Raw genomic sequence first — 10,290 nt, 5'->3', positions numbered from 1 at the left:
ACAGCGGGGAGTTCCAGAAGTGTTTGCGTAATTTAAGTGCTTTAAAACTACTAAGTGAGTTAATCTTCTTCTGTTGCCTTTACCTAAAGGCTGCCCTTACCTTTATATGAACTTTTGCCTTTATCAATGCTATATATAAACCAATAAAACTTTGTGAACTTTAAAATGTAATGTTTCTCTGTTTTAAATATTAACAACTCCACTAATTCATGTTCAAAAAAAGACTTCATGTGCAAAAACTTTGTTACCAGGTATAGAAATATGATCTTTTTTTGCAAACCTATTTGTCCCTAATGCCGCCAATATGAAATGTTACATTGTTTTACAATGTGCTTTATGTTCTTCCACACAGACTGTGTAACACTACTCCTATTTACAGTGTGCCATGAAAGGTAAGCTTATATGCTTATACTGAAAAGAGGCTATGGCCTAGCTGTCTATTGAGTTAGACAAAATGTTCTGGGGTGATCAAAGAAATGAAGAGAAAGGCCACCGCCCATAAATCAGTGCATGAGCACAATGCAATTGTAAAGATTCAGGTTTGTGGCGCATTCAAAGTCACGCAAAAGGTTGTTTTCTGTAGATTTCATTTTGCTTGCAGAATCAGCCCACTGTTTTCATTCATTTTATGGCACCATTGCAGTCATGTGTGCTAACCACATGTCAGGTTGTCAGAACATGACAACTTAAATACAACTAAGATAAGATTTTTGACTTGTGGACCTTTAGAGAGTTCTCTGACCTCCTGTGACCCAGATAAGGCCTTTCCATGACATCAAGAGTGACACTGTGCCCCCAAACAACTCAACCAAATCTGGATCTTTTGTCGTTTCTGAAATCAAGATCTGAAGGTGTCTTTGGAATTCTGCCGTCTCTAAAACATGACTGCTGAAACATGAAACATAAATGTGACAAATGCATCCATTTAATTGCGTGCCCTTTGACTTTCATGGCTCTCTCTCTCACTGGAGCAGACGCTACATCTCTGACTGACCTCGGTTACGACCCAGTGACCGTCACATAGATCTGAGTGCGTGAATGCATCTTAAGTGAAAACAGCTTTAGCAAGCTCAAACCTGTCAGTCATTCTCTACACAGCCCTGGCATTCAGCAATGGAACATATTGTCGAGTCCAGATGGATATAAGCTACTATTTGTTATTGCACTTCACTGCAACCGCTCACTGTGCATCTTCTTTATCAGAGCTGCAGATATGAAGATGATTTATAGAATTGAAGCTAACCTGAATGAGGTATCACATGAGTGGTACCTCATTTAACCAATCACATCACACAGGACGGGTAATCGGTCACAAAGAACTAAGAGAACTAATAATAATAATAATAATAATAATAATAACAATAATAATACATTTATTTTATATAGCGCTTTAAAAGGTACTCAAAGGCACTTTTCAAAGTAAAAACAAAGAAAAACAATAACAAGATCGTATACATCTTAATGTATAAAAACAAGACCTACATTAATCTAACCATAAAATATTTTTCTTTTTTGTCTTTGTCATTTTAGCATCAGAGCTAATAGTTTTTTATGTACTTATATATATATATATATAGATATAGATATATATATATATATAGATATAGATATATTTCACCTAAATTCATTTATTTCAAAACTACACTGATAAGTCTAACTAGGATAGAATATGCCAAAAATATCCCTGCTAGCATTATCTTGAACATAAGTTACAGCACAACATCTGAAAGGAGGACAGTTCTAAAATTAGTTGTGTATGTCAGGTTTCTGTTAACACAGCACTGAAGCAAATAGATATCATTTCAAGCCACTGATTATTTTGTGAAGCCATTTTGCCTTAAACCAGAATGTTCAACTGGCTCGACCTGAATGTTAAACCTCTCTCGATCACTTATCTTGTCTCTTTTCAGAGCTTATCTCCAGCTTATCTAATGGGATATTTATGGTGGCGTTGGAAAAAAACAACTGACCAGCATCACTTACATGACTTACATGACCCATAAAGATGCTTGGCATACTTTCCAGCATATCTCTCGTTAATATGTGGCATGTGACTTTACCCCCATGATTTTTAATAACATAGAACTTGATTCTGATTGCTGTGTGTCAAATGTAATCCTGTTGAATTGCTGAGCATAAGTGCCTCACTTGGTCAACAAACCAATATATGTTTTTCCCTGTCACAGCTGTTTTGTATTTGTCGTGCTGTGTGACAGAGCACCAGTGAATGTGTTGGTTAAATTGCTGAACCCTCTAACAAGATTTAGGAGCTTAAGGCACTGAAACCCCTGAAACAGTAGCTCACCAACAAATCTGCTTTAATTACAGAAGATGATGATTTTCTTCTTTATAAGTGCTATTTACTGTTTGCATGTAGATCCATGTAAGGGTGCAATGACTTGACAATTTTCTTTGTCTTTCTTTGCACTCTTCTGTCTCTGCCTGCAGAACATTTGTCCTTCAATTGAAGCTCTTCATATTAATTATTGAAAGAAAATCCCTAATGTGAACCGATGTGTTTTTCAGCTGTACAGAAACAGTAATGGAGCATTTTTCAAAGTCAGACCACTGACTTGGAGACCCTGTTTTACAAGCTTGTGGGAATTCTGCATTCAGCTTAGGTAATTCCCATCTGCATCTATATTTTACACTCAGGAAGAGTAATTGCATCCAGTTAAGTGGTAAACAGTGGCATACATTCAAGAACACAAGTTTCAGTTAGTGATATTTGGCCTAAAATTACAATAATTAGGCTGTCTAAGAGATACAAGTCTCTATTTAACACCTCAAGCCACCAACAGTAATGCAGTTATAACCTTGGTTGCCAAGTTGAGTTAGTGTGGTCCTAATCAAGTGGCTTGCTCTGCCTTCCATGTTTGCTCTACTTTTTATGTGTGGCTGTATGTTTGCTTGAGCCCAGGGTGAGTGAATATGAAGCTGCGTGTGTAAACTAATTTTGCTGAAACAGTTTGATGCAAGTTATGACTTCCTCTAACCTGCTGGGGTATTAGCATAGTGGAATATATTATATTAAGAGATAGGGATGGAAATGTGTCTACCCCAGAAACATATTCCATACACATATTTCATTCCAATCAAGAAAGATATGAGGTAATTGCTTGTTGCTGGAATAAATCCACATTGAGTCACATTCAAACAATTTGGGAGGGGATTATTTTTTTCTCAAAGAGATCTTGTTTCTTTGAGTTTAGAAAGGAAATCTCCAGTCCAAACAGGAAAACAAACAAACAAGTGACTGGGACAGAGGCTGGAAGGCAAACCAAGGCGGGACCAGTCGACAGAGCAGCTGGACCTCTTGACCAGTCACCTGGCTGCTGTCCATACTCAAACACTGGTGACCAATTAGGGACCACTGGTCACCCCAGAGCCCAAAAGGCCCAGCTTTACTCAGTCTGTTGACCGGTTTGTTGTTGGACAGCTTGTCACAGATTGACAAATGGGATCACATTACTAAAACAAACAAGTTAATGCATGAGCTGGAGATAAAGCGCACCAGTCAGACCCTGATTGGTTTCCACTGTTTCTGTAGAATCCTATAGAGAATGGCAGTAATAGACTCCATAGTCTAAATGAGCTGCTAGAAGAACAATAGGCTGTTGGCATTCTGTTTGGCTTGCTGATGAAGCACTCTGTAAATACCAGACAATTATAATTGATATGTTACACTTTAGCCTGTGTTGCCTCTAATTGGCTCTTGCTCAAGTTCTCCTAAAATAACTACAAACACTCACTGAAACAAGAGAAGGCTTGTTGAATTATTTAACCATTTGGTAGATGCTTTAATTTGGCCAGAGCACATGCATAATCTGTCCCCTGGGCAAACAGCTAACCTGACTAACCTGGCCAAGAAATAGTCTGGCACATAACCTTCTGGAAACCTGAAAACTCTAGTTTTTTGTACGGATTAAAGAAACACAATTTAACACATAAGTTAGTGAGCTTTGAAGTGTTGGTAGTTGTATTTTGTTACCTTTATACAGTGCAGGCTAGCTGTTTCCCCTGGCTCCAGCCATGAGAGTGGAATCAATTGTCTCATCTTGAAAAGAAAGTAAATAAGTGTATTTCCCAAAATGCCAAACTATTCATTAGTTCATTCAGTTATGTTCTGCCTATTGAGGTTACACAACAACACATGAAATGTTATTTCACTTTGGGTTGGAGAGGCACCTTTCAGCAGTTATTCAAAGTTAATGTATTTTCCTGCTATTGTATCCGCCATCTGCAATCATACCTCTACTTTTCTCCCCAACAATCATTTCAATAGAGGTTCCACTCTTTGATTTAGATGTATCCCGAAGGAGGTTTATATATGCAATAATCCTGCTCACTGAAATGTATATTGTTTAACAGAGTAATATTTTCACCTTAAAATAAGGCTTGGGATGACCAAATTATTATGATAAAATAACTGTTCTACTGGTTTTGCATACAAAACTAGGCACCTTTACAGATGTTTATATGTCATACAACCATCCAAACCCTATTAAAGGCTGCCCAGAGGTGGTGCTTCTGCAAAATATGACTTTGATCTTTGGCCAATTTGTGGGGCCTTATTTTATGTGATTTCAGCAGGGAATGTGCACGTGGAGAGTCTGAGTGATTGCACTAGCTGACGTACACAATGCTCTCCCAGTCTGAGGCAAGCTGATTGAGGAAGGTTTGTGGGCCTCCAGGCAGGAAGACCAGGGAGCTGGGTGAAAGACAAACACTGAGAGGGTTTGACCAAGCCATGCCCCCAAACAGATCTGAATTTAACGTATTATCATCCCTTCTCTACCAGTTCAGTTTGCATCTTTGTTCGTGTGGGCCAGCTTCCCTGCTAAATTTTTCACACCCCTCTAGATGTTATGGCTCAAACATAAATTGTCATAGGATCAGACCCTGATGTCAGCTGAGTTCCGTTGCTTTTTTTTTTCCAACTGTGTGTCCGCCCTCAGCCTTTCATTCTTATCCCAGATACTGCAATGCTTCTGCTATTAATTCCCCAGCTGTGGATTGAAGCTCCTTTAGGCATGCTGCATTCCCCAGGCCGTCCTTCTGTCGCCTGTGAGATACCGCAGAGCACACAACCTGCACTACTATTAAGATTCCTTATGTTACCCAGATAAGGGACATAAGAGGACCTCTGCTTTCCCTCTGCCTCTACTTTCTTCTTGTCTCTATAATGTCTTCCTTCCTTCCTCTTTCCCCGTCTTCACTAAGGACTCTTGATGCTCCTGTATTTGCTCAATCTCTCCCTCCCTGTCTGAGTTTTCAGACCTCATCCAATCATAACTAGCACACTGGCTCCAGTGTTTGGTTTCTGAATCACTGTTGGTGGCTCTTTGACACTCTGCTTTTCTGGAACTCCAGACTGCAACCAACACCTCCTGAGGGATATCTCTCCCAGCAGTTATCCCCTTTTTAAAAGAACTTGGGAAGACTGACATTATACTCCAGGCAGTTTTTCATGTATAGATATACCCAGAGTGTGTGATTGCATGATTGCAACTCCAGGAGAGAAACTGATGAAGAAATTGACACCTTTATACACTTAACACAAGCTTGAGAATTGCTGTGGTTGAGAGATGTCGCCTGGAAGCTATTGGTATAATTTCTTACCCCGCATATATAATCCCTTTTCAGCATTATCCTGTCTTTACTTGGCGATGAGAACCATTTGCAAAGGTCCGACCCAGTGGATAGTGTACTGTACATTTTCAACTGCAATCCTGTGCCGCTTTCAGCGGCACTAGGCTGTAATTTAATGTGTGCCTGTGGAATTCAACATCAGGTCATATTGCTTCAGTAAAGTACCATCAACAGCTCTGTTCCGCCACAAAAAATACATTAACAAAATGAGGTCAGCCGCACTTCTGGGCGACTCTTTAAGTACCACACATTAGTTTTTACAGACTTGTTTGAAGCTGAAAAAGGCCAGATAACAAGATTTACAGCCCTGGTTCTAGTATCAGCACTAGCAGACATAGGTTTCTGCATTTTACTTCAACTTGTGACACCGTGATCGTGGAATTTGCTCTGATGAAACGTGTCTTTCCATGCAAGGCTTTTTCATGTTCTTGTAGATCAGTTATCCTAAGGATCATCAACCTGGGGCTGCGCCAGCACAACTCTGTCTGCACCTCTGCAGGACTGACAGGCTGATGGGGGAATGTTTTTTTGGAGGGTGGGGGTTTACTTGGAAAGGTAGTCTGAGGGTAGCAGCCTCTCAGAGGAATCGGCCCCATTCCCTAAATTCCTTGCTCGACAACCTGCTTTGGAGGTACATGTTTCAAATGGAGATGCTTGTTTGTCCAGCAACAGCTTTTCTGCAACTCTGGAAAAGTCAGGGCCCCTGTGCTGCACCCCTTTCCACAATCACTTAAACTCTCCTTTCTCCCTCTCGTCATCCCTCCTTCCCTCCTTCCAACCCTCTGTCCCGTGGAAATGCGCCATTGACAGATCTTTATCAGCAGCCCCATCCCTGCTCGGGCTCGCCGCTTGCCTTTGTTTTATTTCACCGACCAAGCGCTGAGCCAGGATGAGGGATTTGTGTGCGCTTCCCTCTGCAGCTCTGCAGCCCTAATGTGAAACTGGTGTATTTGTGGTCGTGACAATCCTTTTCCACTCTATGCATGTTGCTCTGGATGATAATAACATGGGTCTGTGCCTGGGGGACAATGCAGTGTGGTCAGGGTCAGCCGCAGATGGTTGTGCCTGTGGAGGATATAAACAGCGGAAATGTCAAAACATCCCTCGGACAAGTAAAAGGAGAGGGAGCAAAATACTGAAAAAGTGAAAAACAGAAAGGGGGTATAAAGTATGCCAATGAACAAAAGTTAAATAGAGATTGAAACAGCCATTACAAAGACTCTAAATATAGACAACATGTAGAAGACATGTGGAACTGACCGTTTGTCCTTGTTGGTGTGATTATATGGTAATGGTGAATGGAAAGTATGTTGAGCAGTATATAAAACACAAGGCTGTGGGCAGGAGGTGTCGCCTTTCATCCCCCTGGGCTGGGGACAAACTGAGGCTGGGGTTGGATGAGTCTCCAGAGAGGACCAATTCCACACAGACACTCCAAAACTACACTACATTACCCAGAAATCATGGCCACCCAGGCTTCTAAAAGGTAGAAAGGACAGTGAAAACTAAGTGTTTCAGTTTCTCTGCTCTTTCAATTGGCAGCAATATGACACCATATGTGAAGCCAACTGCTTGTGATTTTTTTCTAGTCCTTTTCACATCATGCTGTTTGTTAATATCTCTTCATTCATTTCACTCAGTTTCTCCTGTGTGTAAATTGTTAATAATATTATCTGAACACCAAAATAGGCCCAAATAAGTCACCTAAAGGACAGTTGTGTTTTTTACAATCTCTCAAGAGACTCATCACAGGATGTCACTTGTCATGAAAACGTATACACGGGTTGTTTTACGCATTTGAACAAACAAAATGTTAGGACTATTACTTCTGTTCCCAGAAGGAGAGGACCGAGGTACAACACATATAGTATTGGATATCACGCCCCCGCGTGGCATGAGTGAAGACACCTCTATTCACGCCTATAAGGCAGATGATCAGTCATCCTTCAGTTCAATGGCCGCTCTTCACCGAGCCCAGCTGCTAGTGGGGCAACCTAGTGTTGTACCTCGTTCCTCTCCTTCAGGGAACAGAAGTTATAGTCATAACATTTTGTTCCCTTTCAGTCGATTCACTCGGTACAACACATATAGTATTGGACATGTATTCACGCCCCACAGAGCAGCCACCAAAACAGAGTCAAACCTACAGCACTCTAGTGCATTGCAGGCCGGCAGAAAGAACAGAGTGAGCCACCGAAGGGGCAGTCACATCCTAACGATAGAACCAAACAAAAGTGTGCGGTGATGACCAGCTGGCTGCAGCACAGATGTTATTTACAGATTCCCCTTTAAACAAAGCCCATGATGTTGCTATATCCCTGGTTGAATGTGCCCTCACACCGTGAGGCAACGGACGACCGTTGTACGCTAGGGAGATGGCCTCCACAATCCAGTGAGAAAGCCGCTGTTTAGACCAGGCTCTAGCCCTGGCTGGATTAGCAAAACAGAAAAACACCCGGCTCACACAAACGCACACCCTGTGTGCGGTCTATGTAGGTGCGTAGTACACGCTGACTGCACCTACATAGACTGCACCTACATAGACCGCACCCAGGGTGCATGCAACCTCCTCTGCTCCTCGGATGAAAATTGAGGAAGACAGAAGCTCAAAAGTTCAAAGAACATAGAGCAAATACGCCGCATTCGGTCGTAACGTAACTTTGGAACCATCCAAAGTGAACTGGGTACAAGAGGGATGCACAAATAAAGCTTGAAGGTCGCCTACGCACTTTGCATAGGTCAAATTGTAATTTCCCCACTGGGGATCAATACAAATTAAAAATTAAAAATTAAAAATTAAAAATTAAAAATTAAAAATTAAAAATTAAAAATTAAAAATTAAAAAATTAAAAATTAAAAATTAAAAATGTAAGCAATATGACACCATATGTAAAAATTAAAAATTAAAAATTAAAAAATTACAATTTTTAAACGTAACCACAGGCCTCAGCCGTCGGACTCCCTTTAAGAAACGCATAACGAGAGGGTGGGCGCCTGGTGTCACTGCCTCTGCACGGATGAATCACCTCCCCTGCTGGTTGGGAGAGGAGGTCCCTGTTGAGAGGAAGCTGTCAGGGCCTCGCCGCCAGCATACTGATTATTTCGGTGTACCACGACTTCGCTGGCCACCGAGGGGCCACCAGGATCAGGGACAGGCCCTGCTGGCTCCAGAACCAACAGTATCATTTCCACCGGGGGAAATGCATGCGTGTTGGGCCATGGATGCGCTAGGCTCACTTTGGTCCGTTATGGAAAAGAATAGAGGACAGTGGGTATTTGCTCCAGAAGCAAAGAGGTCCACTTCCGCCTGGCCAAAACGTTTCCATATTTGAGCCACCACCACTGGGTGCAATCTCCGCTCTCTCACAAGCGGTCCCCCCCTGGGTGAAGGTCTGCCGACAGGTTCAGGCAGCATGGGATATGAGTGGCTCTGAAAGACAGAAAATGCACACTGCACCATAGAGAGCGAGACCGTTTTAACAGGGGAAGTGAACGGGTCCCTCCCTGGAAACCACCGTCGTATTGTCCGTCCTGTTTTAAACATGCTGGCCTGTCAGAAGCCAAAAATGTTGCTCCAGGTGGTTGATATGGAGTTTGCTTTGTATTGGTTTCCAGACCCCTCTTACTGCTGCACCATTGCACAGAGCCCCCCACCCCCTCAGAGAGGCATCTGTAGACACCAACTTGCAAAAAGACACCCTCCCTATAGGGGAGCCCTGGTGTAGTAGACCGGGCTCCCTCCAAGGAAGGAGAGCCGACATGCAAGATGGAGCTATCGTCAGACATGTATAAAGTACTACAGGCCCATACTTGAGTACGAGTACAAGTGCTCTATCAAAAAGTGACTTGAGTAGAAGTTGAAGTGCTCTTTAAGCACCACACGTAAGTAGAAGTACTAAAGTATTCAACATTTTTTGTACTTAAGTATTGCAAGTAGTTTATTTTAAGTACTGAAAGTAAAAGTACAAGTATTGCGTTATGTAGTTATTAAAGAAAGCAGTCAAAAGTTTGAATATCATATTGTTTATATTATGTGAAATGTTTAGCCAAGGTTGTAGCCAAAGGAATTAACAAATATTAATTAAATATTATATTAAAAATAACAAATATTAACAAATACTGAAATAAAATGTACAATTATCACACTGTGCAAGTAAAATGAACATCCTCACCAGCACAGTAACGATTAAAGCCCCAAAAAACGTATAACACACTAGCTAGTAAGATGTGTGATGAACAGGAAAGTTAGCAAGCTACCAAAATACAGATAAACTAGCAGCTTCACATCCCAGGGTAAAACGGTTAACATTCAGTACTCATGGCAGACTGAAACAACTCAGTAATAGCTTAACAATAGCTAAATAGAAAGAGTACAAACTTACATCGTCTCTGACTTCTGAACAGGCGACCGTAATAAAAAGAAACATGAAGCGATCTTAGGGATTTCTTACGTAACTAACGTAGCCGTAACGACACACACTGTAACCTACACAGTCTCCGTAGCGTGAGGAATTCACAACAGTAACGAGTAACGATGCAGCACATAAAAAATGTATCACCGTAAAAGTATTAAACTCATCGAAAAAATGTACTCAAGTAAAAGTGGAAGTAGGAGAACAAAATAATACTCCAGTAGAG

This window comes from Sander lucioperca, chromosome 7 (genome assembly GCF_008315115.2).
Source record: "Sander lucioperca isolate FBNREF2018 chromosome 7, SLUC_FBN_1.2, whole genome shotgun sequence".
In the NCBI taxonomy this organism is placed as follows: Eukaryota; Metazoa; Chordata; class Actinopteri; order Perciformes; family Percidae; genus Sander; species Sander lucioperca.
The sequence above is the reverse complement of the archived record's forward strand: the minus strand, read 5'-3'. Positions refer to the sequence as shown.